This window comes from Podarcis pityusensis, assembly GCF_964106645.2.
Source record: "Podarcis pityusensis genome assembly, chromosome: 2".
Taxonomy (NCBI): Eukaryota; Metazoa; Chordata; class Lepidosauria; order Squamata; family Lacertidae; genus Podarcis; species Podarcis pityusensis.
The window spans coordinates 20,660,241-20,684,325 of NC_138029.1; the positions used below are offsets into that span (position 1 = coordinate 20,660,241).

Sequence of the window (24,085 nt, forward strand, 5' to 3'; positions counted from 1 at the left end):
GGTCTAAATGTCACTTTGACCAATTTTGGTCATAGTTTTGGCTGCCTCTCAAGATCCTAGTCACAAACTCAGTACAGTGATTCCTGGAGTGGGAATGGGGTCTATATAGATATAGATATAGATATAGATATAGATATAGATATAGATATAGATATAGATATAGATATAGACACCATTTCAAGTCAAGATAGCATCCTGAAGTATGACTTTGGCATGACCTCACCCTTTTTTGACATAGGTTTGGCCTCCTCTCAAGACATCTGCACCAAACATGAGGGTGGCAACATGAGAACGGACCTTCTCTGCAGTGGCTTCCCGTCTGTGGAATGCTCCCCCCAGGGAAGTTCACCTGGCGCCTTCACTATATACCTTTAGGCACCAGGCAAAAACATTCCTTTTCAACCAGGCCTTTGCCTGACTCGATCTACATCCTATACTGTTTAAAAATGCTGGCTCTTTTGGGGGGGTTTTATTGGGTTGTTGGTTTTGTTTTGACTTTATGTATTTTATATTTTATATGTACCACCCTGAGACCTTTGGTTATAGGGCGGTACAGTCATACCTCATGTTACGTTCGCTTCATGTTACGTTCTTTCAGGTTACATCCCGCAGTGACCCGGAAGTACCAGAAAGGATTACTTCCTGGTTTCGCCACTCGCGCATGCGCAGAACCGCAAAATGACATCACGCACATGTGCAGAAGAGGCGAATCACAACCTGCGCGTAATAACAACAACAACAACAACTTGACATAAGGGTTCTCAAGGTGGGGATCAGCAGACTTTGTCCCCATCGGGATGCCAGGAGCCATTTTAAAGCAAGTTACCAGACCAAAACATCATTTGGGATGGCTTTGTCCATTTTTGACCTCTTACTATATCATTGCCAAATTCAGCATGAGGGTTCCTGAGATGGAGGTGAGAGTCTTTGTTGACATTTAGACAGCAGGTACTGTTTTGAATCAAGATGACAGACTGAAACATGACTTTGACATGAGCCTAGAATTTTCCAAGATAGTGATATGGATGGGTATTGTATCACTGGATACTTCTAGAGTTCTCATTTTAATCCAACAACCCTTGTTCTTTCTTTCAGGTCACTTCCATGGGACATGGAGGAGGTATTAACGGTCTTTTCTAGAAGCTTATCTAACTTGGACTGCTCTTCCTTAAGCAAGAATAGAGTAGGATCAGGGATTTTGTTGCAGCCACTGCTGTAAATTACATAAAATCCTTACCTGACCATCAGAGATGCCTGATTGGAAGCATAAAAGCATGCAGACAGAGCTAACATTGCATGTAAATGATGGCGAGAGTCAAAAAATGGCTTTTAATGATCCATTGGGCTACAAAGCATTACACATAAAAACCTTTGTTAAAAAGAGGCAAGTGGGAGATCATGACTCAGCGTGTTATCTCCACGGTGTTGTTTAGTCTATCCGCTTTTGGAAAATTAAATAATACAATTAAGGTTAAATGGACCACACAAGAATAACAATTAGAGTATTGCAATGTATCAGAATGTTGTTAGTTTGGGCAATAATTCAAATCTGGCAAGAATCTCTCATTGTCACTGGTGTCCTTGATTTGAACTTTTTTTTCCCCCCACACCGCCCCTCATTATATTTGCAAAGTCTTTGATTCGTGCTCTGTGTTTGGAAACATATGGCAGCTTCATTTTTTGCCACAGGATTCAGGAAGACCTTATTGAAAGAGGTGCAAAAATGAGCAGCTGCAGTGATGGGAAGAACACTTTGGTGAGAAGAGAATGGGACGTTTGCCTCAGCATTCAAAACACAGCTTTGTACCAACAAAACAAACTAACAGCTCCAAGTGGTGCTGGCCAATGAAACAATCATGTGATGCATGTCAGCTGACTTCTGTGTTATTCAATTAACTCCAATGCACTATACCAATAGCCTTGAAAAATATTGTTATGGGATCTAGCCTACAGATGTGTTGATGGCTGGGGGTAAGACCCAGCCTTAAGCTGCAATCCTGTGCACATTTACTTGGGAGTAAACCTTTTGGGCAATGAGATATACATCTGAGTAAACTTGCACAGAATTGCACTGATACTCTGGTAAATACTTGGAGCACTGTGGTCTTATTCACAGCTAGACATCCTTTTCATCTGCCCTAGTGTGGGTTTGGCTCTCATTTCATAGAAGTTCTTTTTGTGCTACAAAAGCAGCTTCTCTGTGCATAGTACATAGTTAAACTTATGAAATTCCCTACGACACTGTCAAGGCTCTGTCAAGGCTTCGGAAAAGCTATTCCTCTCCCGGTTGCAGCAAGAGCAGAGAAAACAAGGCAGAGTCCTTTTTAATGAGTTTTATTCAATCTTAATAGTGAGAGACAAAAGAACACAACAAGAATTAACAATGGTGTTGCTCCAAACTGGGCTCCTCCTCCTCCTCCCTTCCTAGCAACAGCATCTCCCTTTATGGTGGCTGCTTGTGGCCCCAAGTCTCTGATTCCGTTGTTCCTGCACTCTTTATGAAAGCCGAGTGCTGGGAGAAGGGGAATCAGAAATACTCTCCAGTGACAACGTATCAGTTGACTGCCCTGCCTCTGTCTCCCCTCTTCCCAACTCTGCTGCTCATCTGTCTCTGAGCTGTGACTTTCCTCAAACCTAAACGGCCTCAGCCCAGTATACCTGAAGGAGCGTCTGCCCGGATGCTGAGGTCCAGCTCCGAGGGCCTTCTGGCAGTTCCCTCACTGTGAGAAGCAAAGTTACAGGGAACCAGGCAGAGGGCCTTCTCGGTGGTGGCACCCGCCCTGTGGAACGCCCTCCCATCAGATGTCAAAGAGATAAACAACTACCTGACATTTACAAGACATCTGAAGGCAGCCCTGTTCAGGGAAGTTTTGAATGTGTGACATTTTAATGTATTTTTAATCTTTGTTGGGAGCCGCCCAGAGTGGCTGGGGAAACCCAGCCAGATGGGCGGGGTACAAATAAATTAGTATTATTATTATTATTATTATTATTATTATTATTATTATTATTACTATTACTATTATTAATAATAATAATAACCCCTCAAACCCCTGCTGTTAATCAATGCTGCATTCTTCTTCTCCTGCAGCGTCAGGAGATGGGGGGGTGATCTCCACCATTCCTCATCCATCTCGCCCTCTTGAGTCCAATCCCTGACCGACAAGGTGTAGCGATGGCCAGGAACGTGAAAAGAGTTTAGACAAATTCATGGTGGATAAAGCCAGCAATGGCTGTTTGTCAGAATGGCTATGCACTACCTTCAGAATCAATGGTAAGCCTCTGAATACTAGTTGCTGGAAACCACAGTTGAGATGTTGCCCTCAGGATCTGCTTGTGAGCTTTCCATAGGCATCTGACTGGCTACTGCAAGAACAAGATGCTGGTCTGGAGGAGGTTATAGCCTGCTGTCGTAAGGCTCTTGTTAAATTTGCATCACTTCAAAGGCCCACCCAACCCAGTATCCTGTCCCTGAGGTAAATGGTAAATGGTGTTTCTGTGCGCTGTGGCTTCCATCGTGGTGTTCCGTTGCGCCAGAAGCAGTTTAGTCATGCTGGCCACATGACCTGGAAAGCTGTCTATGGACAAACGCCGGCTCCCTTGGCCTGAAAGCAAGATGAGCACCGCAACCCCATAGTCGTCTTACCTTTACCTGTCCCTGAGAATGGGCAGATTCAGATGCCTTAGAAATGTATAACAAGCACAGGGAACTACTGGGTGTATTCCATTTCTAGCCTCAATCAATTAAAGGATTAGGAGCCTCTTGAGAATTTGATCAACCCAGCTTCCTACTTTCCCAACATTCATAGATTTGCCTGATCTTCACTTGAAGTGTGGTTTGGGGGCTTTCGAAAATGCTTTGTCCTAACTTAATAGTGTTTGAACAAACAAACCAACCTGTTTTCAAGTTCCAACACAAATAAAGTTTTAGCGGCCATTTTTCCAATCACTTTGAAAGCAAAGAGAAATCAAATTTGAAGTCATTTGGGATTATACAGGTTGTGTTTCATAACTACCTTAGAAAACCAGGCTGCAGCCTTAGCCCTACCTGCATCTACTGAGATCGTATTCTAAAGGCTCTTCTCCCCACTAAAAGAAGGCTTGTTAACGTTTGCAAATCCCTTTTCAGAATCAGCTCCATGTGAATCTGCTTCTGGTTTCAACCTTTCTCAAGCTAACCTTACTTAAAGCAATATCGCTTAAATGAGTTGCATGATTTTTTGAGTCACTTGCAGCATATCAACGTGAGGCTGATTCAAGACTCCTTTGGAGCTGGCTTTGGCAACAAATACTTATTCTGAGATCAGAGGCACATTTTAATATGTAAAATATGTTTCTTGGGCAAGAAATCCCTCTCATTTATTCTCTCTCTCCCCCTCCCCTTTTATCATTTCAGGCTGAGCAGCAGAAAGCCTTTCATTAACATACTTCTCCACCACATAAAAGTGAGCTATTGTGTCAAAGACTACAGCTGGTGAAAGTAGTAGATGAGGTAATATCAGGCAGATGCATCTGCGTTCATCAAAGGGAACTTCAGATGCTCTGGGAAGAAGGTAGGGGAGTTGAGGTGCCCACATTTACCCACCTTTCCCAACCCCCTGGGTCGGTTTCGAAAGAGATACCCTTGATCCAAAAAGATTTAAATGCAGACGCACACACACATCACCACCACTTCCTGGATTCTGTTCCTTCCCTTCAGTCTGGGCCCAGTTTGACCCTCCAGGGGACCCTGTAAGTTACCTCGTTGGCCCTTTATCGGCTCATGTGGGACCAACATGGATATCTGGCCTTGATGAATACTTGAGGTTCCTGACTCTATGGTTGTAATTCGTGGGCAATCATTTCATTTTATCCTGATTCTAATTTTTAAGATGTATTTTAATCAATTGTTTTGATTGTGTTTCAATGTATTTGATATTTGATGTTAGCCACTCTGAGCCCGGTCTTGGCCGGGGAGAGTGGGGTATAAATAAAAATTTATTTACCGTATTTTTTGCTCTATAAGACTCACTTTTTCCCTCCTAAAAAGTAAGGGGAAATGTGTGTGCGTCTTATAGAGCGAATGCAGGCTGCGCAGCTATCCCAGAAGCTAGAACAGCAAGAGGGATTCTGAGGCTTCTGAGATTCAGAATATTTATTTTCTTGTTTTCCTCCTCCAAAAACTAGGTGTGTCTTATGGTCTGGTGCGTCTTATAGAGCGAAAAATACGGTACTTACTTACTTCCTACACAGTTCTGAAACCATCTAATGAAAACATTCTCTGCACACTGCTTCAGAACACTTTTGTCACCATCATGGCATGCCAGAAATCTTCTGCTTCACTTCTCCTCTCCTCCCATTGGCTGAGCGCTGGTGGGCAGAGGTGTACAGCCAACATGCATCGTTTGCGCTGCGACACATCTGGGCCAGTTGGATGTCCGATGCAGAAATTGCTTGGAAGACAAAGCATTGGGCTGTGCACTTCATTAGGGACCAACTTTCCGTGCTCCTGGCCTGGCTGCATGACACACAACTGGGAACATGAGCAATCTGGAGCCAGGAAATGAAAAGGAACAGTAAGCCAGGACAGCAATGCTCACACTGATCCGGCAATTTGCACCCACCAGACATGCAATGGTGTATTGAGGGGGCAGGAGTTTGATGCACCTCACACAGCAGAATAAGCAGGAAGACTCGCAAACGCAGCTGGGCTGGCTTGTCTACCATCTAAAGAGCTCCCTGTAAGCCCATGAAATCCAGAGTTTATTTTATTTTTTAAAAATGATTTGTATTGAATTTTACAATTTTATCATCATCACAATCAATATTTCAAAAACAAAATACATTATAAATCCTCAACCCCAACCCCAGTGACTTCCCTCAACTCCCTTTTCTGGTTTTTTGGCATATTATCTCTCCCTGCTTATTGGTTAATTCTTATTCTTTATAGTTTTTAAAATAATAATTATTCTTCTCTTATCATTTTGACATCCTGTTTCTATTTCTACATTTATTCTGTGAATTGCAAGTGTTTAATCAAACCCTGCAAGTGAGACCACTTCTTTATGTTGATTCTGTAAATATAACATAAATGGTTCCCAATCCTTCTTAAAATCTCTGTTGTCTTTATCTCGAAGTCTTTCCGTTAGTTTTGCCATTTCAGCGTTTTCCATCAGTTCTCCTTGCCATTCTTCTTTAGCTGGTATTTCAGTACTTTTCCATCTTTGTGCATGAAATCCAGAGTTTAAATGGCCGTATACACTGCATCTGTGTGCAAGTTGTGTACCCGGCCGAAGAGGTTGTGCGCGGCTAAAGAGGAAGCCAGGACAGCAAGCAGGACCCCGCTGGCTTTGCTCTTTGGGGCTGGGGGGGAAATAATATTTTTTTCTTGATTTCCCCCCAAAAAACTAGGTGTGCCTTATGGTCAGGTGCGCCTTAGGGAGTGAAAAATGCAGTATATTCTGTTTCTCTTGAGTGCAGGCACAAGAAACGTTTGAAACAATCCTCCATATCTACAAAATCAAAGCCCATTAGATAACTCCTTCAAGGAAAAAGGGATTCTGGGCACATGCTTTCTCCAGGAACGGCGCTGATTTTTGCAGATGACCTGTGTTATGACCAAACACATTGAATACCTGCAAGCAAGGTGTGAAGGGTACCAGGTGTTAGTTCAAATAAACTAGGAGGATCAGAAAATGGAAGGTGAAACCATTGATGGCATGTCGATCATGGTGCGCTTTGCTTTGCTCCCTGGTTTCAGCCAGCCCAAGCCAAACATTTGCAAGAAATGAATGTCAGTACAAAGCCTCATACATACAGATCAGTTGCCAGATCAGCCATGTTGAGGACAGTATGATTTATATCTCACACCCACACACTCAAATGCACAGCCCTGCTTTTATGATTGTTTCTAAGGAGGATACAATAGCTGTATATGCCAGCGAGATGTTTCTGGCCAGGAACATCAGCCATATCCCCTAGTTAAGTCCAACTTTTGTCCTCTAGATCCGGGAATAGCTGTGTGTCTCATGCTGCAGATATATATATATAGGTTTTTGAACTGGGAGTCCACTGTGCGTTTGTGGCAACTGCAGCCAGAAAATCAGTTTGCTAAACCTACCAAAAGAACAGAAAGTTTTGACTCCAAACCATTTTTGTCCTGCACAAGAGGATCTTTGCTTTGGGGAAGTTTTTGTCTGAAAATCCACCCCAGTGGAAGAAGGCAGAACTTACTGCCTTAAGAAAAAGGGTCGTTTCAAACGTCTCTCAGGCCCCGTCTGCACCAAGCTCCTGCCAACCTAGCAGTTTAAAAGCATGCCAGTGCAAGCAGATAAATAGGTACCTCTGTGGCAGGAAGGTAAACGGTGTTTCTGTGCGCTCTGGCACTCGTCACGGTCCTCCGTGCACCAGTAGCAGTTTAGTAGTGCTGGCCACATGACCCGGAAAACTGTCTGCGGACAAACGCCGGCTCCCTCGGCTTGAAAGCGAGATGAGTGCCGCACCCCATAGTCGCCTTTGACTGGACTTAACCATCCAGGGCTCCTTTACCTTTACCTATTAGAACAGTCCAAGGCCGCCTTAAGCATATCCGGCGCCATGGTACAAAGGTCCCTCCAGCACCCCACCCCCCAGCAACTCCAAAACAAGAGAGATGGGGCGGTGGAAAATGTCCTCTGCCTACCCCACCGCCCCGATCCCCGGCATGGTGGCGGCGATCAAGCAGGAAAACATGCTGGCAGACATGCTCTCCGGCATCGGGGCACCCGAAAAGGCAGCCTGGGAAGGCTGCACGCCGCCTTTTGCCAGGAAGCAGGAGGAGGACAATGATTGGGAGCAGGGCCATCTTTAGCAGATGCAGAGGCTTGGGAGGGAAGCTACGTGCTGCTTCCTTCCAATAATAATAATAATAATAATAATAATAATAATAATTTATTATTTATACCCTGCCCATCTGGCTGGGTCCCCCCAGCCACTCTGGGAGGCTTCCAAAAAAACACTAAAATACAATAACCTACTAAACATTAAAAGCTTCCCTAAACAGGGCTGCCTTTAGATGTCATCTAAAAGTTTGGTACAGTGGTACCTCGCAAGACGAATGCCTCGCAAGACAAAAAACTCGCTAGACGAAAGGGTTTTTTGTTTTTTGAGCTGCTTCGCAAGACGATTTTCCCGATGGGCTTGCTTCGCAAGACGGAAACGTCTTGCAAGTTTGTTTCCTTTTTCTTAACACCGTTAATACAGTTGCGACTTGACTTCGAGGAGCAACTCATAGAACGCGGTGTGGTAGCCTTTTTTGAGGTTTTTAAAGACTTTGGTATTTTTGAAGCTTTTCCAAAACTTTCCCGACACCGTGCTTCGCAAGACGAAAAAAATCGCAAGACGACAAAACTCGCGGAACGAATTAATTTCGTCTTGCGAGGCACCACTGTAGTTATTTTTCTCTTTGACATCTGGTGGGAGGGCATTCCACAGGGCGGGTGCCACTACCAAGAAGGCCCTCTGCCCGGTTCCCTGTAATTTGGCTTCTCGCAGCGAGGGAACCGCCAGAAGGCCCTCGGCGCTGGACCTCAGTGTCCGGGCAGAAGGATGGAGGTGGAGACGCTCCTTCAGGTATACTGGGCCGAGGCCTAAGCCTCTGCAGGGATTGCTCTTCTCCTGCGGAGGCTTCGGAAAGAAGCTGCACGCCCGCCAGCCATATAGTTGGCGGGGCGCAGCTGACCGGCATGCAGGGAAAGGGGAGGCTGCCGGCAAAGCCATGCAGCTCCCCCACTCACCAGGGCGCCCCTGAGAGGCCGGCGCCCTGGCGCAACGAACCACTAAGACCAATGGGAAAGACGGCTCTGGAACAGTATCATGACAATTAAAACAGTCAAAACTTTCCCCCAAAGAATTCTGGGAGCTGTAGTTGGTTAAGGATGCTGAGAGTTGTTTGCAGACCACCTCTTCCACTCCCAGTGCTGCAGTTCCCAGAGTGATTTAACAACCAAATCCTCTTCACAGAGAACTCTGGGAATTGTAGGTCACTGAAGGAAATAGGGGCCACCTAATGATTCTCAGCAGCCTTAACAAACGGCAGTTCCCAGGATTCTTTGGGGGAAGCCATCAAAATCAAATCAAATATCTTTAATACGGTCAATGACCAGCAAGCAGTTTATAAAGTAAAATATGGCAATATAAGTACTATTGTACTACAGATAACAGTGGAGATATGGCCAAATCACAAAATTGGTACTTATGTTTATGACCAGGTTTCAACTTTTAAGGTTTTAAGGATTCAATTCAAATGTCACTACTGTTTATTATCGTTCCTTCGATGTTTACAATTTGAACTCCGTTGCTGTCATCATTGCTCATCTTATTCTTGTTGCAATGTAACAGTACTTCGCCACAGGCCTGTTGATTTCGGGGTCTTTGTCAGCTAAGAGGTGTCTGATATAGGTGTCGTCTGTGCTACGAGGTATTTTCCTCAGAATCGGCTCGATCAGCTCTTTTCTTGAGTCTCGATATAATGGGCAATATAAGATGACATGCCCGATGGTTTCAATTTCGTTGCTGTTACAGGGACATAATCTTTGTTCAATCGGTATTTTGTTGTATCTTCCCTCTAGAAAAGCTGAAGGGAGAGCGTTAAAGCGGGCCCTGGAAAATGCCCATCGGTGTTTAGCATTATGTAGAACTTTGAGATAGTTTGCTAGATGGGGGCTTTGGGAATCAAATAAGAGTTTATGAGTTATCGGAAGTTGACTAAAGTCATTTTATGGGGGAAGCCATAATACTGCTTTTAATGTGTCGTGCAGAACGGGGGTCTCTTAGAAAATGCTTCCAGTAGGGCAGCTCCTAGCACTAAGCAGCACAGTGGCTGTTTCTGTCTTTGTTTCAAACAATTAAAAATTGTTCTAAAAGCCCATTTCGTTTTAAGCACGGCCGTGGAAATATTTTTAGATTTCTTTGTACAAAAACACAGAAGCCAACTGGAGTGGCTGCTGAACCTTACGTCGGCCATGCTAATTGGATCTGAAAGCAATTGGATTTGAGATTTCCTTCAAGGGGAGAAAGCATATGCCTTAGCTGGTTCATGCCATTTCTTGTTTCGAGGCTGTCTCCAGTGCTGTCCATGCAGCGTTCAGAGCTATGCACCCTGCAATCTGGATCGTAGGCTTTGCAGTTAATCCAGCCTTTTCTTTAGTTTTTCTTTTTTGGCAATGAGGAGGCTCATATGTGGAACATGTTGGGCAAAGCATTCAAAGCTCTATATAAGCATAAATCCTTTCTGGATTTGGGATACATGGTTATACAACAACCCGATGTCATCTTGCTATAGCTGGCATCTTTACAATATCTTCTTGGAACAAGATGAAAGACAACTACTTCTTCTTTTTAATAGTACGGCTATCATGCAATTCCAAACATCTATTAATTAGAGAGGTTATTTCTGCTGACTCATTCTCCAATGAATGAGGCACGTTGCGATCTTCTCGATGGGACACAGAAACGCCCCACCTCTCCATCATCATCAGTTCCTTGGCAAGTTGCCCGGCAGGGGCTGAACTTGTTGATATTATAGACGCATACGTTTCCCTGGAGAAATGTAGCCTCATATCTTCAGGCATGTATGAGAATGCAGTGTTTACAAGAATGCCGTTGACCACAAGTCACTTCAGTGAACAAAGAGGAGCAACCACCATATTCCAGTAGTGAAAACTGTGCTTTTAAATTCCTGTTAACAAATACCCATTAACAAACAAGCCCCCAGTCGCTCTAGCTTTCCCCTTAAATCAATTTACAGTGGTACCTCGGGTTACATACGCTTCAGGTTACATACGCTTCAGGTTACAGACTCTGCTAACCCAGAAATATTACCTCAGGTTAAGAACTTTGCTTCAGGATGAGAACAGAAATCATGCTCCGGCGGCACGGCAGCAGCAGGAGGCCCCATTAGCTAAAGTGGTGCTTCAGGTTAAGAACAGTTTCAGGTTAAGAACAGACCTCCGGAACGAATTAAGTACCATATTTTTTGCTCTATAAGACTCACTTTTTCCCTCCTAAAAAGTAATGGTAAATGTGTGTGCGTCTTGTGGAGGGAATGCAGGCTGCGCAGCTATCCCAGAAGCCAGAAAGCAAAAGGGATTGCTGCTTTCACTGCGCAGCAATCCCTCTTGCTGTTCTGGCTTCTGATATTCAGAAAAATAAATTTCTTGCTTTCCTCCTCCAAAAACTAGGTGCGTCTTGTGGGCTGGTGCGTCTTATAGAGTGAAAAATACGGTACTTAACCCGAGGTACCACTGTACTATCCAGGGGGCCACATTATCTAAATTATGTAATTCAATATTTGAACAATTGCTATTAATAATAGTACTATAAATTTGTATTGTTATAATGAGGCTATTATTGGACTGTAATTGAAAACTAAGAAAAAATATTATTTTTAAAAAATCAATTTACTACCCATCCAAATATTACTCTCAGGACAGCTGCAAACAGTTGGAATAAATGATAGATGAACCGGAGGGCAAAAATCCCAACTGAGTCATAATCCTACTGGGAATTCGGAATGCTCATGCCGGATATGAAAATAACTTTGTGGTACAATTGATGAACCTAGATGCAAATGACTCCTTCTCCTCCTTCCACGGAGACCAGATACAATTTTCTGTTATTTTTATTTCCGTATTATTTCAAATCTGTGATGTTAGGGACTCCAGGAATCAGCAAGAGAATTACACTGTCCTCTCTTCCAATGGAGCCAGTATTTTTGATTATAAATTGGTTCCCATTATGATAGCTAATCATTTTAATAATGTTGAAGTTCTTACTTTTAGTTTAGGGACAAACTTTTTTTTTTAGGAATAAGGTATATTTACTGTGCCAGTTTGGTGCTAAACCCATTGAAGTATTTTGTGAAGAGCTAATTAAGCCTTAACTTCCCTGCTTGCCCTAAGCAAAATCCTTTCTCTAAAGCTTACATTTGCATTGAAAAGAAATCCCTCATCGCACTGCATTTTGTAAGGCTTTTCTGCAGATTTCACTCAAAAACTCCATTTTAAAATTTTATCATACATAAGCCACAACTTCATCAACATTCTGTTTTAGGATGTGGCTTTAGATTCAGAAGAAAGAAGAGATCAAATACTTTTTCTACCTCTGGCCACCGATTGGCCAGTTGCCTCTTCGACTCCTCGGATGAGGAGTAAGGACTAAGGAGTAAGGCTGGATCTACACCGATTGTAAAAACGCTTTTCAAAAAGTTATATGGCTCTCAAGGCACTTTTACATTGATGATGGATCGCTGCTCTATAGCGCCCTCTGGTGCCGCATGTTTATAACACCTTTATAATGTTTTAACTCACCAGGGTAGATGAGTCCTAACTCAACCAGCTCCCCTCCATCTGCATTGCAGCAGACCAAAAAAGAGTTTGAGAAAAGAAAGTCTGGCAAACACACATATGAAGGACGTATATTCACACTTCCGTTCTCTAGGCTTAACAAGATAAAACGAGACTGGGTGTAATACCTGAAAATGAGCTGTATCTCTGAAAGTCCACAGGTCAAATTTCACCAGTACAAGATGATATCAGGCAAGCGGCTCACTTTCAACCTCAGGGCTTCCGTCTGTAATAAATGGACTTACAGGGTTGTTTTAATGACTGCAGCAAGACACAAGAAGTAACATCTGTACTACCATACAAATGTTAAGTATTATCACATTAAAGGCCCTCCAGTTTTACAATATTATAGCTACAGTCTTTTATAATATTTGTTTACTATTTTTTGCATTAATCAAGAGTGATCCAAAAAATGCTTTCTTTTTTTTTAACAGACTCTAAAGGGATTTTGTTGTTTAATCGTGTCCGACTCTTCGTGACCCCCTGGACCAGAGCATGCCAGGCACTCCTGCCTTCCACTGCCTCCCGCAGTTTGGTCAAACTCATGCTGGTAGCTTCGAGAACACTGTCCAGCCATCTCGTCCTCTGTCGTCCCCTTCTCCTTGTGCCCTCCATCTTTCCCAACATCAGGGTCTTTTCCAGGGAGTCTTCTCTTCTCATGAGGTGGCCAAAGTACTGGAGCCTCAGCTTCAGGATCTGTCCTTCCAGTGAGCACTCAGGGCTGATTTCCTTCAGAATGGAGAGGTTTGATCTTCTTGCAGTCCATGGGACTCTCAAGAGTCTCCTCCAGCCATTAAAAGAATACTCATATATATATATTCTTTGGAACTTGAAATTAGGGAAAGACAAAGCTAGCAAAAGATGGGAGAGAGTTCTAAGCAGATCCATTCATAGTGAAGAATGTTCTTATTTATGTAAACAAGGATCAGATATTTCAATGCATGTCAGCTTAAAAGAAAACTTTCAGAAAGGCTTATACATCAGTATTATGCATCTGTGGTATCAGGCATTTGCTAGACTTCCAAAATGGGTTGGTCTCCTAGGATTTGCTGGAGGTATAACACCGATAATGCTATTTCTTCCATATTTGGCGGCACCACGTCAAAGTCTCACCTTACTGGTGAAAAGATCCAGTTAATAATTGGATTCAGCCTCTTTAGCTACCAGAAGCAATTACTCTAGTTTTATTTTTATTTAAACCTATGTGGACAAAAAGTGCCATTCCTTGGTATGATGTCCTCATACAACAGCCAGTACTGCAGTTACAAAATAAAATAAAATAAAAATGGAGAACGAAGCACACTTCTTGTTGACTGGAATAGCTGGCTGAAATCTGGATGCTTCTTTTATTAATAAAATGACCTATTGTGCTCTTATACGACAAGGAAGAATAATGACCATCACGGTTGGCCTCTTTGGCAGCTCCTTTGTATTTTTTGGAAAAACTGAAGATGAGATATAAATATACAAGATCGTTTTTATCTTGGTAAGTTTTTAATAGTATCTGTAAGGAGCCATTCCTTTTTTATTATTATTATGCGGTCTCACTGTACTAAAATCCTTCAAAACAACATTTAAACAAAGAGAATGGACCAACTGGAACTTGGACAAGTCTCAAAACCCAATTAACTTTCTGCTACTCTCCATATAATTCCCCATCCCTTCACCAGAGATCCGTAAGGGCTTATCCATACTTACTCTTGCTCTGCTCTTTCCAGGCACAGCTCTGTGCTTAAAAGCTCCATGTCTAAGCAGTTGGGGTTATTTGCCCCAGAAAATCTGCACTTCTTGCCCAATGGGAGCAAACATCAATTCAGATTCTGTGCGAATGGAAGCTTGCTTCGACTGAGCTTTAAAGAGCAGGCTTTGCCAGGAAAGAGTAGAGAAAAAGTAAGTGTCACAGACTGGTTGGATGCCAAGGAGTGGTAGGAGGCATGAGCCGGGGAACCCCCAAGGGAAGAAGGCTCGGAGCCAGGGGAGTGGTGGTGGGACTACGATTAGTGGTCAGAGGGAGAAGACTGGGGGGTTGAGGTGTTGGAAGCTGGAGAGGCAACCAGTGGCATAGCGTGGGTTGCCAGTGCCCAGGGCTGTGTGGAGGAGGTGGGGTGGAAGGGAGGGAAACAGGTGGAGTACGCATGCACAGTCAACTGCCTAACGGTATCCATGTCACCTAAGAGATCGCAGCTGCAGAGATAAGAAAGGAAGATTTGTTCCATTGTCTGGAGATGTCACTTCCTGGTTCACAAGGAAAAGCCATTTTCAACAGAGCACAGAAGCGTGCAGCTGTATTGAGGCAGCACTGAGTGTTGAAATTTTGTACCCCTAACAATTATGCACCCAGGGTGACACACATCCCCTGTGCCCCATCCCACGCTGTGCAACTGAGGGCAACAGGGTTTAGTGAGCAGGAAGAGTCTGGGACAGAGTGAAGTTCAGACTCTGAGGCTGAAGCAGAGGCTGGAGAGGAGTGGGGTCAAGAGGTTGCTGAAGAATCCAGGGAGTCTCCCTGTCCTGCTGTGACCAACTCCCCTCTCCCCTGGTCTCTGAGAACACACAGAGAAATGAAAAGAGCAGAACAGAGATTAGTTGTGTGCAGACAGAGTTTGAGACCGGGGGGGGGAGGACCCTGAAGAGGATGAGCCTTAGAGAGGGGTGGGAAGACACAACTGTGTCTTCGGGGCAAAACCTACCGGGAAGGGTTGCTGGGACCACTATGCCTGAGCTGTATTTTTGTTTCCTTGGATAAATAGTTACCGTACTTTTCCGTGTATAAGACTATTTTTATTTCTTTAAAAACCATGCTAAAAAACGGGGGTCGTCTTATACATGGGTAGTGCATAGGGTGGTCGTTTGATTGGTTAGTGCTGCAGCTGTCAGCGGCTATTGTGCATGTTATTGGTTGCTGTGCCAATGGGTGGTGTTGATTGGCTGGCCCAGGAGCTCACCAAGACAGTAGCTAACTTCCTCTATTTGATTTTTTGTCGCCGAAGTATGCTACAGGATCCTGCCCTTGCTGGAAACCCACAGAGATGAGGTGGATTGCTCGCCTCTTATGCCCTTTGGCAGGTGACTGTGCCGTTGGGGTGGTGACGAGATCACACTGGCCTATCTATTCTGAATGCATTCTGAATGTTCTTATGTGATGCCAATAAAGGTTACTTGACTTGACTGGCTGGCGCTGCGGCAATTGGGCGGGCGATTGGCAGCTCTTGCCAGCGACGGGACATACGAGAGGCAGATTTTGTGACACGTTGTGCTGAGCGATTTTCAGCAATCCCCCCCCTAAAAAAAGCTAACGTACATATGTTTAGAAGCAATTTCCCTAATATGCATTTTGGTATCTTCTTTCCATGGATATGTACACTTTTACCTAATACATTCACTTTTGTAAACATTGGTTGGCTGGCAAACTGCATTACAAAATTCGGTTGAGTGTGAATTTCAACAGATAGCTGTGCTTTGGATCATCTATTCAGAATGAGCAAATTTGAACGATTCGGCTTTAAATACAAGCTGAATCAAATTCCGCCCTCACCCCTACTTCCAGATCTTTAACTTTTGTTGTTGTTTAGTCGTTTAGTCGTGTCCGACTCTTCGTGACCCCATGGACCAGAGCACGCCAGGCACTCCTGTCTTCCACTGCCTCCCGCAGTTTGGCGAAACTCATGCTGGTAGCTTCGAGAACACTGTCCAACCATCTCATCCTCTGTCGTCCCCTTCTCCTTGTGCCCTCCATCTTTCCCAACATCAGGGTCTTTTCCAGGGAGTCTTCTCTTCTCATGAGGTGGCCAAAGTATTGGAGCCTCAGTTTCACGATCTGTCCTTCCAGTGAGCACTCAGGGCTGATTTCCTTCAGAATGGAGAGGTTTGATCTTCTTGCAGTCTATGGGACTCTCAAGAGTCTCCTCCAGCACCATAATTCAAAAGCATCAATTCTACTTTCCCCCATATGAGTAAATGGCAATCATTAATAGGGGAGAAAATAAAAGTGTGTTTTCAAGGGCATCGTTGGAGTTGGGGTTAAAGCTGCATCCCTGGTGGCCCATTTTATTGGCCTGGAGGGAAGCTCTCAAAAATCTTCCCCAATGTAGCCTGTTTAATATGCCCCATCCAATCTAATGGGATCCGCTAATATCCAAGGCTGCTGTTATCTGCTTTGCCCACCCTGACTTCTATTTCTTGCAAGTGATAGTTCAGACAGTGACAAAGCAAAAGACAGTAGGAAATGGCTAGAACCAAAGACTCCCCTCTCAACTTAGGTCCTGTCCACACCAGAGTTTAATGCGGATTTGAAGGGGCAGGATACACTCTCTCTGTGGGCCCGCCCCCCAAATCTGGATTATCTGTGGATAATCCAATAAGGACAGAAAATTTAACATAGAAGCGCATGCTCCCCAACTGGGCAGACTTTTTCTACATGTGCCGTGGTGTTTCTGTGTGTGCCATTTATAGCTATACCCTCTGCTTCCATTTTCTTTTCATCAGCTTTTTTTCCACCAGTCGTTGCTGAAGGTATGCATAGTTTTTGTTTCTGTTTGTTTTTTTGGAGGGAAGGGAATTAAAACAGCTCTTTTGCACAGAAGCGCTCTTGCAGAAAACAGCTGTATTAAAACAAGCACAAATTACACTGTGACAAAACCATTCTACTATCTGAAACTGCTTATGTGGAAATCAGAAGCCGTTTCTAGGGATGGGGGAGAAAATTTGCCGTTGCGTATCCAGGAGGCTAAATAAATACAAAAACAAAGGGAGAGAACAAGAAGTAACAGCTCTTCGTGTGACTGACTCCAAACCCTTGGCTGGTTGCGTGGCGATTCCCGGCCCCTCCCACAGATGGAATAAATAAAGACACATGGACACCAGAATTTAGGTTAATGGGCGGAAAATGGCCACAACTTTATTGATTACAGGTAAGAGCGGTATTGGCTTTAAGCATTGGCCCTATCAGACTAACCGGCATAGAACCGGGAAGGGTTAAGCACCAACAGGGGGAGCCCCCGAGATGCACATCCCTAGGCGCTCCCCAAGGGGTTACCGCTCGGGAGCGCGCTTTAGGCCCTCACCTCCATAGGTTTCGGACGAGGCGACGCCCCCCAGAGTCCTTTATCGAACTACCCTTCAACATTTGGAGGAGGTGATGGCGTTCCTCCCCCCCAACTCATTTGCATAATAATACCCCTGCCAATGCCTAACCGCCCAAACCAAAGGTGTTGTGACGTTTTGCTATGAGGTAGGCGGAAAAAACAAGTGGCTTCCAAAATAATGCCAATTAGCCAAGTGGAAAAACTCCTACCAGGCCCCTTGCGGCGACCAGCCAAAGTCCATAGCAAAGTCCAAGTGAAAAGCTAGAGGGTGGGTGGGTGGGTGGGAAATCGCAGCTGCCTGGAAGAAAGGGGCGAGCATGGGCTGCCCCGACCTTAAATGAACTCTCCTAAGCCCTCCCCCGCCGCCAGCCGATTGGCTGGCCCGCTAAATGATGACTCCTGGGATTCCCAAGTCCCGCGGGGCTGCAGCCAGCCCCACGAGGATGTAGGTGGGGCGTGAGCCCGCAACACACACACACCCTCCTTATGTCGGGAGTGGCTTTTGGAGCAACAAGGACTTTCTTCCTCTCTTTTGTACAAATCTGGTATATCCAAAAACCTGTGTTAAAAAATAAATAAAAAGATGCTCAAGCTTTCCAATGTTCCAATTTACATAACAGAACCACGCATACAATTTGGCCCTCCATTCCTGCTCTTCTTCTTCTTTTTCTCAAGATCTTCGCCTATGAAGCAATTGTGCAAAATGCATAAATTAAGACACCTGCTGACTTCGCTGTGTACGTGCTGAGAACCGCAGAGCCTCGTGGGACAGATACATGGCCTGTTTTGCAACCCATGCAGAATCAAATGGGTTTTTCCAGTTCCTGTGCGGAAACCAAGCTTGGGCATGCAAGGCCTGATGGCTTCGTTTATAGCTCTTGCCAAACCCAAGCTTTTGTTTGTGGTCTCACCAAATCCATGATTAAGGATTGAAGCCGCAGTTAAGTCCTGACGCAGCAAAATGGCTCAGGGGACACCCCGTATTACATATCTGGGCGGGAATGCTCTTTAAAGGCCACCCTACTGAACAGAGGGCCCCAGATATTAATCGAGAGGCTTATTGACTCGTTAAAAGCATTTAAACTTTCTATTTAAAAAAGAAATACAAAGTTGCATTTCAAAGGTAAGTGGGAGAGGAAAACGGAACGTTTAAAAAAAGGGCTAGTACTTTTCTCTAGGTGGTACATTTTTCTGGGACTGGCAGCTGCGTCTGGCAGTTTATTTTCTGGGGTAAAATCCCAAAACCAGCTGAACAATATCAATCCGAAAAAAAGAAAGCTCAACAACTTTGGTTGTCCCTTTGGTCGTCCCTCACGCATGTTCACTTCATCAAATCTAGCCCTCTGAAAAAAGTTTGGACACCCCTGCTTAACCTTTAAAACCCACAAAACCATTAAAAAGGGGGGACAATTCATGTGTCAAATAGGCATGGATCTCATTCACAGCTTCATAACACACTTAGTGCTAAGAATGAATTCAGAACATGCCAAGGGACAAATCTGCTAATTTGGGGCTCATCCTCACTTCCCTTTGTTCTGCAATTTCTTCCAATTGTCCCGTGATTTATAGCCATGGGTCTGAGAAGTTTTTCTTTAGTCCTGCCACTTTCACCAAGAAAATTGACTGTTTACTTGGACTACTGCAATGCGCTCTACATGGGGCTATCTTTGAAGGTGACCCGGAAACTACAACTAATCCAGAATGCGGCAGTGAGACTGGTGAGTGGGAGTGGCCACCGAGACCACATCACACCAGTCCTGAAAGACCTACATTGGCTCCCAGTACATTTCCGAGCACAATTCAAAGTGTTGGTGCTGACCTTTAAAGCACTAAACAGCCTCGGCCCAGTATACCTGAAGGAGCGTCTCCACCCACATTGTACAGCCTGGACACTGAAATCCAGCTCTGAGGGCCTTCTGGTGGTTCCCTCCCTGCCAGAAGCGAAGTTACAGGGAATGAGGCAGAGGACCTTCTCAGTAGTGGTGCCAGCCCTGTGGAATGCCCCCACATCAGATGTCAAGGAAATAAGCAACTATCTGACATTTAGAAAACATCTGAAGGCAGCCCTGTTTAGGGAAGTTTTTAAATGACTGATGTTTTAATGTATTTTTAATCTTTTGTTGGAAGCCGCCCAGAGTGGCTTGGTAAACCCAGCCAGATGGGCAGGGTATAAATAATATATTATTATTATTATTATTATTATTATTAAGTGCTAGTGTGGTGTAGTGGTTAAGAGCGGTAGACTTGTAGTCTGGTGAACTGGGTTCACGTCTCCGCCCCTCCACATGCAGCTGCTGGGTGACCTTGGGCCAGTCACACTTCTCTGAAGTCTCTCAGCCCCACTCACCTCACAGAGTGTTTGTTGTGGGGGAGGAAGGGAAAGGAGATTGTTAGCCACTTTGAGACTCCTTAGGGTAGTGATAAAGCGGGATATCAAATCCAAACTCTTCTTCTTCAGAAAATCCAACTGACTTTCTTTGATTCAGCAGTAAGCAGCGGGTTTTCCTGGGCAAAGCACCAGAACGAAATAAAAACCTCTCAGAACCATATCTGGAAATCACAGGACAAACAAAAGTGTGGATTAGTCCTCAGTTTAACCTGTGGTTGCTAACTTATAGTTTAGGTAGTTCTCAAGGAAGCAGCTAGGTGAAAGCACAATGCATAAGCAGAACAACATCCAAAGGGATGTGTTGGAGAGACATGGTGGAATAGATAATAAATACGGAAGAGGCTGAACCAAGTGAAGTTCAGTGCGCATCAGCGGCAGAGAGTATCAGAACTCACACCAACATTTCCCAGCTATTGCAGCAGTTCCTCAGCCAAGAGGGGCGAGTTTCAAGTCCAGCCCCCAATGGATAGGATTGTCCATATTACGTTCAGCAGCTCCAACTCGGAGCAATGGTGTGGATCCTATCTGGGCACTGTCCCAAAACTCATGTGGGGAAACCGTGTGGGACAACTGGCCCGGAACACATGTGCAAATTGATTCAACAATCCTATTATCCACAGAGTTCGATGGGATTTGCTGTCCAAAGGGGTGGGGGCAATTAGGAGCAGGAAGTCAGCTAGTGGGAAAAGGATTACCGTATTTTTTGCTCTATAAGACTCACTTTTTCCCTCCTAAAAAGTAAGGGGAAATGTGTGTGCGTCTTATGGAGCAAATGCAGGCTGCGCAGCTATCCCAGAAGCCAGAACAGCAAGAGGGATTGCTGCTTTCACTGCGCAGCGATCCCTCTTGCTGTTCTGGCTTCTGAGATTCAGAATATTTTTTTTCTTGTTTTCCCCCTCCAAAAACTAGGTGCCGTCTTGTGGTCTGGTGCGTCTTATAGAGCGAAAAATACGGTAAGCTGTTCCGCTGCTCAAATCCGCAGCCTCCTGGGTTTGTTTGTGATTGAATGAAACAGCCACTGAGTAATGTGTAGTTCGCCCTGACTGTAGGACTCTAGCCTGACAGTACAACCTTGTAAATACTCAGAAAAAAAGTCCCACTAACCCCAATGGGGCTCACTTCCGAGTAAACATGTTTTGAGATTGCAGCTTTCATTTCTGGAGCTAGCATGGCAACTCTGTTTATTGTAATTAACATCTGATGATAATCATAGGGAGCCGCGGTGGTGAATTTGAATAACTAGAGTTCCCGGCCGCATCAAGAAAGAGTGTTCTGCTTCTTAAACTTTTCTTCGCAAAGCTGTTTGTGCCTGCAGCCAGAGAAATTTGAAGCTCTTCGGCACACAGCTGCTCTGCAAATATAATTTTCCTATCAACTTTGACAAAGAAAAATTGCTAAACGGTTCCCACTTCTGCCATCATTGCTCTTGACAATGTTTTAACAAGCTAAGTGTTTTCATATGTTTGCTTTATGTAAGAGATACAAATTGGCAACAAGCAGTGGCGGCGGCTGCTGCTAATGCCAATCGTGGCATTGTGAACTCCAAGGTCGTAAAGTTAAGAAAAAATATATTTTTAAGAAATCAAGTTTCTTTCTCCGCCAAAGGAGGGTTCTGATCTGATCTGGTCATGAATCATGCTGCATTCCTAATTAATAAAATAAGTTATTGGGCACTAGATCTGCAGGAATTTGTAGATGGGGTTCATGCAACTTCCCAGAATCCTGATCAAGGGAGTCTGGTGAAACTAGAGGACCAATCTTATGTCTGTTTGGTAGAATGCTTGTCAGTGTGGGCAGCTTATATACCTGTGCAAGACCAGCAGGTTCCTCCTCTGGTCTGTCAGACTGCTGCTCTTTGGCCTGTCTGCTGTTTCACATGTTGACCCCACCTGCCCAAAGACAGTCTCTCCAGAGTGGTGCATGCTCTGGTTATCTCCCACTTGGACTACTGCAATGCACTCTATGTGGGGCTACCTTTGAAAGTGATCCAGAAAATGCAACTAATCCAGAATGCGACAGCCAGACTGGTGACTGGGAGTGGCCGCCGAGACCATTTAACACCGGTCCTGAAAGACCTTCATTGGCTCCCAGTATGTTTCTGAGCCCAATTCAAAGTGTTGGTGCTGACCTTTAAAGCCCTAAACGGCCTTGGCCCAGTATACCTGAAGGAGCATCTCCACCCCCATTGTTCAGCCCAGACACTGAGGTCCAGCTCTGAGGGCCTTCTGGCAGTTCCCTCATTCCGAAAAGTGAAGTTACAGGGAACGAGGCAGAGGGCCTTCTCGGTAGTGGTGCCCGCCCTGTGGAATGGCCTCCCATCCAATGTCAAGGAAATAAACAACTATCTGACTTTTAGAAGACATCTGAAGGCAGCCCTGTTTAGGGGAGTTTTTAATGTTTGATGTTTTATTCTGTTTTTAGTGTTCTGTTGGGTGCCACCCAGAGTGGCTGGGGAAACCTAGCCAGATGGGCAGGGTATAAATAATAAAATTGTTGTTGTTGTTGTTGTTGACCCAAAGTCTTTTATTTATTTACTTGGGCAATCCTCACTCAGAACTAAGTCGCAATGAGTTCTATGCCATTTGCTCTCAAGTAAATGCACATTTAGGATTGCAGTCTCCCTGTCTTTCAAGGTGGTGGTATCCCCCTCCTCTGTTTCACCCTGAGAACAGCCATGTTAAGAAGTTGAGAGGTATTCACTCAAATTAACAGGAGCATTTCTGATTCAAAAACATCGCTGCTAAATAGCTCTGTTCTAATACACAGAATGCAATTTTCTACCAAAAAAAATATGAATTTATTTAGTGCTGAAATAGCAGCCACTCATAACATTATCATAAATGTGCTTGTTTAGCTGAACTGAGTTCAATTTTTTTAAAAAAGGAACTTTAAACAATCTTATTTTGGAAACCATCGTTTTCAAGCATGAATTTTGAGATCATGTTTCTGACCACTTCTCCCTCACTTAAGCTCCCATTTTGGTGAGGTAGATAATCTTCTATGTAAGGGGACAAAATGATAGCAGGTTCTGCACAGTCAATTCCACCTAATGAATGCCCATTCGATTCATATATATATTGCAACACAGGCTGTATACAGCAGTCACTGGAAATAATAATGATAATAATGATAATAATAATAATAATAATAATAATAATAATAATTTTATAATTTATACCACGTCCATCTGGCTGGGTTTCCCCAGTCAGTCTGGGTGGCTTCCAGCATACATAAAAAAATTAATAAAATGTCAAACATTAAAAAAAATTAAATGACTCTGTGAGACAACACCAGCATCCCTTTGAGATGTCAAAATGTTATTTCCACTACATTTCTGCATCTATTAAAGCTGCAGTTGAAAAGCATTTTTCTGGGTTCCAAATATGCACCACCATATGGTTTCATTAACCACTTCCTTAGTGGATTTGCAGCATATGCAAGAATTAGGGGGGAGGATCTTCTGTTTGCTATGAACTGTTATGGTAGGGATGCAAGGCATAAATGTCCCCTCATCCACTGCCTGGCAAAGTACAGAATTTACAAAAACAAAGGCATCGTGATTTCTGCCACTCCAGCAAACTTCCACGTTGATAAATTGCCCACCAAGGACCAAGCAAGGGCTTAGGTTGACCCAGGCATTGCGGAGAGGGGAAAGGAAATCTCAGGCAATGCTAATCTTTGGGGCAGCGGGTCCGTTTTCTTTGCAACGTGCAGTTCCACTCTTAAATACATGCAGTTCCGCTAAGGCTGCCAGCCATCCCAGCCACTGTTTTGTGTGTCCATTATTATTACATTAAAGGCCCTCCAGTTTTACAATATTATAGATAAAGTCTTTTCTGCTATTTGTTTAATGATAACTTTTTTGCATTAATCAAGAGTAATAAAAATGCTTCTTTCTTTAACAGACGCAACAGCTATTAAAAGATTATTATTACCGTATTTTTTGCTCTATAAGACGCACCAGACCACAAGACGCACCTAATTTTTGGAGGAGGAAAACAAGAAAAAAAATATTCTGAATCTCAGAAGCCAGAACAGCAAGAGGGATTGCTGCGCAGTGAAAGCAGTAATCCCTCTTGGTGTTCTGGCTTCTGGGATAGCTGCGCAGCCTGCATTCACTCCATAAGACGCACACACATTTCCCCTTACTTTTTAGGAGGGAAAAAGTGAGTCTTATAGAGCAAAAAATACGGTATATAATATTCTTTTGAACTTGAAATTAGGGAAAGACAAAGCTAACAAAAGATGGG

General features: G+C 44.0%; 1 long non-coding RNA gene across 1 annotated transcript; it reads right to left on the bottom strand.

Moving 5' to 3' along the window:
• Window positions 1–1,315: 1,315 nt before the first annotated feature.
• Window positions 1,316–14,587, bottom strand: LOC308471253. Its single transcript, XR_013982844.1, has 3 exons — window positions 14,061–14,587; window positions 12,491–12,623; window positions 1,316–2,512 (listed from the first exon to the last, which is right to left on the bottom strand). It is a non-coding gene; the product is annotated as an uncharacterized lncRNA (long non-coding RNA).
• Between the last annotated feature and the right edge of the window lie 9,498 nt (window positions 14,588–24,085).